The sequence below is a fragment of the Calliphora vicina genome, chromosome 2 (genome assembly GCF_958450345.1).
Source record: "Calliphora vicina chromosome 2, idCalVici1.1, whole genome shotgun sequence".
Lineage (NCBI taxonomy): Eukaryota > Metazoa > Arthropoda > Insecta > Diptera > Calliphoridae > Calliphora > Calliphora vicina.
This window is the reverse complement of record NC_088781.1, coordinates 67,605,045-67,615,445: the sequence shown is the minus strand read 5'-3', so window position 1 is coordinate 67,615,445 and position 10,401 is coordinate 67,605,045.

Here is a 10,401-nt window from a genome sequence, read left to right as displayed (position 1 = left end):
GAAATAAATCTGTAACTTCTAAACCCTTACGCCGATTTGAATAAAATTTCACATGCGCAGAGAGGTAGTGTAGTCGAATTAAAGTTTTGAATTTGGACCTCATGAGCCCACCAGGAGCGGGACCAGGGGTTCCCAAATTAGGACACCTCGGGTATGTTCAATTTTTAAAATGATCTTATTTCTTCTCGTCGAGCACTACATAAAACCTCGTCGTAGCTATCAATTATCTCTTATAGCTTGGCAGATATTCGCATTTGAAAATTTAATTTTCAACATTTTTACCCACCCTACACCAGTTTTTTTGGTCACCGCGGTTCCAAATATTCTCCGATTTTATCCATTTTTCTTTTATAGGATTAACACTATATATCTATATATCAAATAAAGAAAGAAGTGTTTAAAAATCATGACTGAGTCCAAAGTCACATACATTTGAATATAAAAAAATTAAAAAAGGCGATTTTTCGCAATTTTTTGGGAAAAAAGTACTTTTATTCTTTTTAAGTTATCTAAAAAATTTCTAACAGGATGTATAATGAATTTGTACTTTTTGAAAAGCTAACTATACGCCAAATATTTTAAATGAAAAACACATTTATAATTTTTGATAGCGACGGGAGCAGGTCCATTCAAAAAATGCCTATTTTTTATGTAAAATTCAACTTTAGGGCAAAAATTCTCAAATCGCATATTCGATATCAAAATATAGTAACCTATTTTAGATGGCCCAATAAGTTCTTAATTATTTTGTAAAGGGTTCCGATAACCCCGCCCCTGGTATGGATATTGTAGCCAAAATCGCCTTTTTCAATTTTTTTAAATTCAAATGAATATAACTTTAAACTAAGCCATGATTTTTAAACATTTCTTTCTTTATTCCCTCTTTTTTTATTCTCATACCACTGTGCAGCAGCCAAATTAGTTGGTTTATTGGGGTGAATCGGTCATCAAATTCCTACTTTGATGACCTCTACAAATCTTATTTTTTGGAAGGGATATCAAATTGGTGAAACGTTGGAAAGTGTACAGAGCTCAAAAGGTACTACATATGTTGAAAAATAAAATGATTTTGTATCCAAAAAACCTCTGTTTGAATCGAAAAGTCACGGACTTATTGACCCACCCTCATATATACGTTTGTATCCAGTAAAAACTTGGTAATGATTTGCAATTACTGAAGAACTTACTTTTCAATGGCTACTTCAAAAGGTCTGAAATACCGAGAAGTAGCTTGGTAATGACTGATGTATCATATATGTTTTACCTAATTCATAATTAAATCATTATAAAATTCATTCAACCTTTGAATGACTACATTTTTTTTAATTTGAATTTATTTAAAAAAAAATATAATATTGTTACGAAATTGTACTTGAATTCAAATATAACGATTTTAAGGGCTGATTTAAAAGTAGCATAATGCTTTCAAATAACAGTACTGTAACATATCTGTGGGCATTGTTAAATAAAAGCTTTCAGTTGATTTGATCTTAAGTTGGCAACGCTGTATTCGAATATTCAGTTAAAGAACATTGTAGAAAGTACACCACAGATGGCGTATGATCTAGAATATTCGAACTTTGACAGTTAAAGAGATTTCTAGATGGTAATGCAGTGTTATAAATAGTGGCAGAGGTTGCAGTCGTGAGTGAGTTGATCAGAGACGCTTTTCGAAGAAACATCATCTAAGTGCCTTAAAGTGTGTTGTGTTTTTCAAGTAAATTCGTGTACATTATAAATTGTGTCTGTAATTCTGAGAATTTATAAACGTGTATAAAAACATTGAGTGGCTATTTAATTCTGTTGTTGTTGTACATTTTAAAGAAATAAAGAGTTGTTACAATTTTCAAACTACTAAACGGCTTTTATTTGCAATCAAAAGTATCCGGTTTATTTAAAGGAAATAATCCAGCGTTTTAAAAAGGTTAAAACGTAACAATATGGTGAAAGATTAATGTTGGCAAAACAAAAACTATGATCCTAAATACTGCGCCGAAATAGAATCAGTAACCTCCTTCACATATCTCTGGAGTATTATCTACAGTTCCGGCGTTTTCTCTTATGTTTGGCATTCCACAATAATATCTAGAGACACAATAATGAAAATATTTAATGCCAATGTAAAGCCTACTCTACTCTACGCATATGAAATATTTAATTGCGAACTGCAAACAATGCAAGCTGTTTTGAATCGTTGTCTGTGTAGAATTCTTCGAATATCCAGGGTTAACACTATAACAAACAATTAGTTGTGAGAACGGACGCGGTAGACGTCCTGGTCCTGGCTTGGACATACACTACGCAAACCACAAGATGATGCAACGACACAAGGTACCGAATGGACATCTCAAGGAAGTCGAAGGCGGGGTCGTCCATCCAAAGCCAGCTCCTAAAAGGTTGGTTGGTTTACGTGGTAGTTCACTACGTGCGAACAGTCAAGTAGAGCCGAAGGGATCCCGTTTTGACAAAACCACACCACTCGTCAGATGTTGTGTTCATCGTAAAGTATATAAAATGTCGAGTTTGCTAGATCCAACCTGTAGCCGTAAGATATATCAGTAGGTAGTTTACCTACTGGCTAGGCTACCTCACCAAGGTTGGTCAATATGTAGTTGCACATGAATTTATGAATCTTAACACTCAAGGCTGGGCATTCGCAGAGAAGTTGGAAAATCGTTTCCTCTTTTGCCCATCCTTACAGCTACGGCAATGGTCGTTAAAAGGGAGTTAATATTGCCATCGGACTTGATATATCCCTTATATACCGGATTCAACTTGCCCACCCTACATGTGTCTAAATTACGCCATCTATTCTCAGTCTTTGTAAGAAAGTGTCTGAAGATAATACTTTTAATAATCCCCAGTGGAATTACTACTTTGGAGATATCTCAAGCAGATCCTATTCTGGCTAGTTCGTCTGCATGTTCATTGCCATAGTGGCCTCTGTGCGCAGGGACCCAAACCAAAGTAATATCAGATACTTAGACGACCTAGCTTTGACAGAGAGTTCTTTGAGAATTCTTTCATTGCCTGACTAATGAAGATGAATGTGTATAGGCCTTCAGTGGGAGAAGTGCCGCCTGACTGTCGACTAAAATACCTATATTGGCGCGAGTATTATGATAATACCGTCTTCCGAATAAGTGTAATGTTTTTCAGGCGGAATTTTTTGGCAGCTTGTAATACTCTATTACAAGCTGCCATTATTGCAAAAATTTCCGCCTGAAAAACATTACTCTCATTCGGAAGACGGTATAAGATGCCTAACCCAAGTTCGTCACAGAAAACGCCAGAACCAACACCACAGCTCATTTTCGTATACGAGATTACCCCTAGCCCACTCACTCCTGAAGAAAATTTAATTAAACCTTGAACGCCCTATAAAAATCTGTGTATGGAGTAATATAGTAAGAAGGTTGGAAAACGATCGAGGGCAGAAGACCCAGAAATCTCGCGTGGCCATATGTTCTTGATCTCCAACATCCAGATGCGTGAAGCCACGCAGCGCTGCAGGCAGAAGTGACCATTATGTGAAGGCACTAGGTGCAGTATAGTGTTCAGTGCTTCTCAATGCACTTTAGGTTAAACGGCTATCAAAACTGTGCTAAAGTCCAATTTTTCAAATGCAAATATTGCACTTTTTTTAATGCCATTTGGTAACCAATAATCCAAATTATCTAAGTCAGCTTTTTGTTTTTGGTAAATATTAAGTTCCGTTTGACAACGCGCAGTCAAACACATTGCATTGTAATCACTTAATAAATTTTGTTGAAAAGCCTGTATTGCTTTCAAAGTTTCAATTGCATGTTTAAATAATTTCGCGAGTCATAAAGAAGAAAGTGAAAATAGAGGACAATAAACTAGGTAAATAGGTAAGGTATTTTGTTAAAAATGTGATAAAATTGTTTAACTTGTTTGAAATAAAGCCGTTTTTTAACATAACCTTAAAAGTGCTGCGATTGTTATCAAAATGTAACTTCGTGGAAGCTTTTAAAATTTCGGCAAAGTTCGAAATGAATATATTGAATTGTTATAAACCAATTTTCATTTACATTCAATAGCCATTTTTAGCCGATTTCCCTACACCACCATAGTGGGGAGGGTATAATGCGTTTGTGCAGATGTTTGTAATGTCCAAGAATATTAGTCTAAGACACACCTTAATATGGTACATATAATTTTTTCGGCCCAAGGACGAAGCCTAATTAAATTGGCTGAAATCGGTCCATTATATCACTTAGCCCCCATACTAATGTCTTCCCGTATTTGGACTTTATAGGTCATAAATGTTTAATTTATATAGGTATCTACACAAATTTTGTTCCAAATAAGTTTAACTTTAACGTGCATAAATCTCTTAAAAATGTTGGTATACACATAAAATTCAACTCTCATAAAGAAATTAATCACACGACCTTATTTCATGATGATCGGCCCATAATTGGTCATAGCTCCCATATAACCCACTTCCGAAAATCACTCACGAATATAAATTATTGAAATTTTAAAAGAAAAAATTATAAAAGCAAATTAGACTCTTGCCAAAGTTTCGTTGCAATCTAATTTACTGCATATCCGCTGAAGCGGAGAAGATAGATTTTTTAAGCTCCGAATTAATATTAAGCTGTACCTCAGATCCATTAATTTCCACATCATTTTTATATAGGCGCTTACAAAAGCGGAAACGTTCCACACTTCCACCTGAAGTAATTCAACTATTATGTTGCAGTGAACCCATGAAAGAATTTCACTTTAGCCACCAAGACGATGAAATTAATGAAAGTGAAGTGATTTAAATTTATAAAATGAATTATATTTAAGCAATTACTAAAAGTTTTAGTATAATTAAAATAAATTGATATATTAAATTTGCATTAGTGATTGTAAAAGGGTTAATTTTTGGTCGTTAACCCATTAATTCCATTTTTTTAATAGAATTATTCTTACTTATGAAATTATTTAAGGTTTTGGTTTGAATATCATGATTTTGTAGTCCTTATTAATTTAGCACAGAAAAAGTAGTAATTTAACCTATAGTGCAATGTCTAGTTCTTAGTGCGCCAGTTATACCAATGCAGGCTAATCTCTGGACTTTATATAGTTGGTATACCACGTATTTCCATCTAGTTAAAAAAGGAACTTTAAAAGGAAAATTAAAGTTTAAATTAATTTTATTGTAATAAAAATTTTGCTAAATTAAATTATCTTTATTTGATACAAAAAATTCAATTTTGTAAAAAAAAATTATTTCTTACTTTTCAGACGGTTCAGCAAAAAATTTTTGGTTTTTAAACTTGTAAAATGTGCAAATAAAATAATTCATTGCAAATCAAACATTCGATGAATAACTAGTTTAAATTGATATTATTGAAATTGCTACATTTATTTTTCAATTGTTTAAAATTTATTTCTAATAGTAAAACAAAATGCAACTCTTATTGTAAGAAGATATAATAAACAAAGTGCTTCAAATCAACTAATAGTCCGCCAAACACAAACATACCAAATTACACTTACGATTAAATATTTTCCAACACTTTTATTAAAATTGTACTTGTACTTCACTTTAAGAAATCAAACGCATTGAACTGGACAAAAAACTGTTTATGCAACAACTATAAAATATCTTGGAATGATGTGATAGACCATTATACATACCATCATGATTTTGTTTATTGTATGTAGTGCTGCTTCTGCTGGTGCATCTGTAAGTAAAAAAAAACAACTAACTGCGGAAGAAAGCCATTAAATTGAGGAAAAACGAAGTAAAACAACAAACAAACGACCACAACAATAAAAACAAAGAACTTGGTCAGAAACAACAAGACAAAACAAATCCACAACTAAAAAAGGTTGCACGAATAAATGAAGAAATGAAATTGTGTGTTGCCCTCAGTTTAATAAATTATTTTGTGTGTGAGAATCACGGTTGCCAGATTTGATTTAACGATTTTCACCTCATATTTTATGATTTCTTTAAAGAGAAATTTTGTACTAATTTACAATTGTTTTCTATATTATTTGATCTAATATTTGAAATAAAGTCTTTTGATTTAAGGAATACATGAAGAACATTTTACAATAATAACATTATAATTTATAATTCTTTAGAGAATTTTCCATGGTAGGAGAATGTCTGTCTCTAAGTTGTGATGAGAACTATATAAGTAGTAATTGGATTCTCTTCGAAATTAGAACTTGACAGAGAAAATACAATTAAGGAACCCAAGAAGGACAGATTGGTTCAAATTTCATGGGATCCTCAGACATAAACTTAAGAATATGCCAGTTGTTGAAGATTCGATCACTGGTCTTGAAAAAATAGAGTAAAACTTTAGTAAAACTGTTGTAAAAACTTTCGAAGTTTCATGTTCAGTCACTAAGGCTAAGAAAAGCTTCCCTCCATGTTGGAATTCGGAGCTATCTAAACTAGGTAGGGAAACTCGTAGGGCCTTTAACATTAGCTATAATGGTAAATCATGGCAACCGTATTGTGACCAATTAAAAGCATACAAAAAAGCTTTAGTAGTCGCAAAAGACTCTGGGAGACTTAGCAGAATTCTAGCTGAGGGGCAATCCAATCCTACTTATATCAAAAGGAAGGATAACTCCTGGTCCGAAACCTCAGCAGAGTCACTTGACATCGTACTGAACACTCACTTCCTAGGCTACAGGGATGTTGCTACGGATGTCAAAAATGAAAGTAGGACTCTATCCAATATCGACAGTAACATCATCTCCTATGACAGGATATAATGGGCGATTGACATGTTTTCATCATTCCAGTCACCTGGGCCGTATAATATATTGCCAAAGATTCTGCAAAGTGCAAAAAGGCATATCAATTGCAATTCAGCAAGCCCTTAATAATCTAGACGTTGAAGAATATATAAATTACTGGTAACCACGTTTGGTAGAAAATGGGGACTTAGTACCAACATAGTTAAATGAATGTATACGGCTATAGAACGTCCAATTCTTACTTATATGGTGGACTGCAAGGAAGGAAGGAAGTATGTCGTAGACCAACTACACAAAGTCCAGAGATCAGCCTGCATTGGTATAACCGGCGCGCTAAGAACTAGTCCTTCAGAGGCACTGAACACTATACTACACCTAGTGCCTTCACGTAATGGTCACATCTGCCTGCAGCGCTGCGTGGCGTCACGCATCTGGATGTTGGAAATCGAGAACATATGGCCATACGGGGATTCTTAACCCACTGCCTTCGATCGTTCTCCAGCATTCTGACTATATTACTCCATACACAGATTTTGATAGGGTGTTCAAGGTCTTAATTCCCTCCAGGAGAGAGTGGGATAGGGGTAATCTCGTGTACGAATATTACGCTAAGATATATACAGACGATTCTAAAATGAGCTGTTGGTTCTGGCGTCTGCTGTGACGAACTTGGGGTAGGCATCTCATGTCGTCTTCCGAATGAGTGTAGTGTTTCCCAGGCGGAAATTTTTGCAAACATAGCTTGTAATACACTATATGATCATAATACTAGCGGCAATATATGTATCTTTGTCGACAGTCAGGCGGCACTTCTCTTACTGAAGGCCTACACAATTTCATCTTTACTAGACAATTTCATCTTTACTGGTTTGGGTCCCTGCGCACAAAGACAACTACGGTAATGAACAGGCAGAAGAACTAGCCAGAATGGGATCTGCCTGAGATATCTCCAATGCGGTCTCAGTAGCAATTCCACTGGGGACTATTAAAGGTATTATCTTTAGACACATTCTTACAAAGGCTGACAATAGATGGCGTAATTTAGACACATGTAGGGTAGGCAAGTTGATGTGGCCATCTTTTAACGAAAAACGTACTATGCAACTGATAACCCGGAACAAGGGATATATCAAGTTTACTGGCAATATTAACGGGACACTGAACGTTAGGCAAGCATGCAAATCGCTGGAACTCCCTTATAACGACCATTGTCGTAGCTGCAAGGATTGGGAAAAAGAGTGTCAAGAGACATAAATTCATGGGCAACTATACATTGACCAACCTTGGTGAGGTAGCCGCGTCTAAACTCAATGACCTACTGAGATAGCTCACGGCTACAGGTTGGGTCTAGCAAACTCGACTTTTTGTATACATTTTACATACATTACGATGTAAACGACATTACATCTAACGAGTGGTGTGGTCTTGTCAAAACGGGGTCCCTTCGACTCTAATTGATTGTTCGCATGCAGTGAACTACCACGTAAACCAACCAAACCAACAATTATCTCAAAAAGACTATTGAACAATGTTTATTAGAAAATCTGTTACTAAAGGAACTTTAGCGAAATGTCTTATAACTTATTTGAGGTTGGTTTACGTGGTAGTTCACTACGTGCGAACAATCAAGTAGAGTCGAAGGGACCCCGTTTTGATTTGAGGTAATATTTGACAAAATAAATTAATACTTTTGTATACAAAAAAACCATTTAAATTTTCGTCCGATTAGTTGTTCGAGTTCTAGTTAGCATAGAAATGGGGCTAATGAAACTCAAATCAGGTACTGTGGAAATAAAACAGAAAATTAATGCTATTTATCGTTGGGCTCATGTAGAAAGGCCCTAACTCGCATTTTTTCCGAATTGAGTTTTTTAGTGTTTCCAATACATTTCACACAAATGCACCTCGTCACAAAAATAGTGGCAGAAATAACGGTTTTACAAGCAATTGTATAAAATAAATTTTAAATTATTTAAGACCAACGTTATATAAAATTCACGTTGACGATTTTTTACCCAAATGATCTGGCAACTATGGAGAGAATACAAATGAATAAATATTTAATTTCAACTTTTACATACGAGCACAACTCTTGCCAAATTAAAGGCAATGACAAAAAAAACAAAATAAAACTATGTAAGTGTATTTTTTGGAATATGTAAAACATTTAATTTCTAAAAGTTTTTAACACCTAAATTTAATTCTGGGACAGTAACTTTATGTTACATGCTTATTCCAACAAGAAATCTTTTTGAATTTTAAAGTTAAGAGTCATTTGTCATGGTCTTGTGGACATCACATACATTTTTATTACCTGAAGCTTGTCTTGATACAATTTTGATCAATTTGGGGAAAGTAGAGAGACGTAACACATTTGTAACACGCTCACATTTGTTGAAACATTTAAGGAAGATTTGAGATTTATTAACTTTAGTTCCAAATTTTAAAAACCGGTTAAACGAATGATATAAAGCGTATAAATAGGTTAACCGAAAATCAACGATTTAAATTAATTTAAAACTAAGATTTCGAAGAAAACTCGGGTTTTCGGTTAACCGACTTCAAAAGTAATACTTAGGAGATATGTATACTTTAAGGTGGGTGTTGGGTCAATATTTTTGCACTTTACAAACATCATCAAACACCCAATATACTCTCCGCAATTGGTGGTGTAGGGTATAACAAGAGTTCTATATTCGGCTGTGCCGAGTCTTATATATCCTTCACCAAAGTGTACTTTAAGATAAACATTAAAATAACTTTTGGAGAAAAATCTTTTTTTTGGGAAACAATTTAAGGTAATCCGATTTTGTGTCATTGTCGGCCCGAATTTGTCGTTGGATATGTATTTGAAATGCATTTCTTTATACGTTTATTATAATATTGTTCCTGCCCTTAATGTCTAGGCCTTACAATAAGTAATTAAATCTTATAACTAAAAAATTATTGTTCTCTCAGTGGAGAATCAGCTCTACGCAGCCTTGATCTGTCTTGAGTTACTGTAAGTTGCCTTGCGAGCGTTTTCGGATGATGATGTAATTTTGACAAATAAGCTTCACGAGTTTTTCTTGACCAAAGGCACATCCTAAGTCTCTGTGGATATTCTAATTTCTTATGTACCATGGAGGTCCCGTCATGGTTCTAAGAATTTTGGATTGCGCTATCTGTATAAGATCTATAATGGTATTGCTTGCCCTATAATTGGATTCCGTATGTCCAAATTAATCTTAAGACTGTCTTATACAGGATGACTTTACAATTGAGGCTTTTGATTTAATATCCATATTAACTATGTAATCGAGACATAGGTAAAACAATCAAGACATGTTCAAGTTATTTGAAACATTTTAATATTATAAACGGAATGACAAACTTATATTTTCTCTTATCTATTCTTCATTTATTAACAAAAATGTGTAAATAATATGTTGGTACAATTATGGTCAAAAAATAAAGTTATACTAATTACTGATAACAAAAAAAAAAAATAATTATATCTAAAAATTATCTATCACTTTCGTCACTAGATAATTTTTCATGCGTTTTTGGTTCGATAGTTGATAAATTGGAGATAAAATTAGTTCGTAGAGATTTGAAAATATAATTTGTAATTAAAACTTGTGTTGCTTTATTGTTTAAGTCCTTATAAATACCACTGTG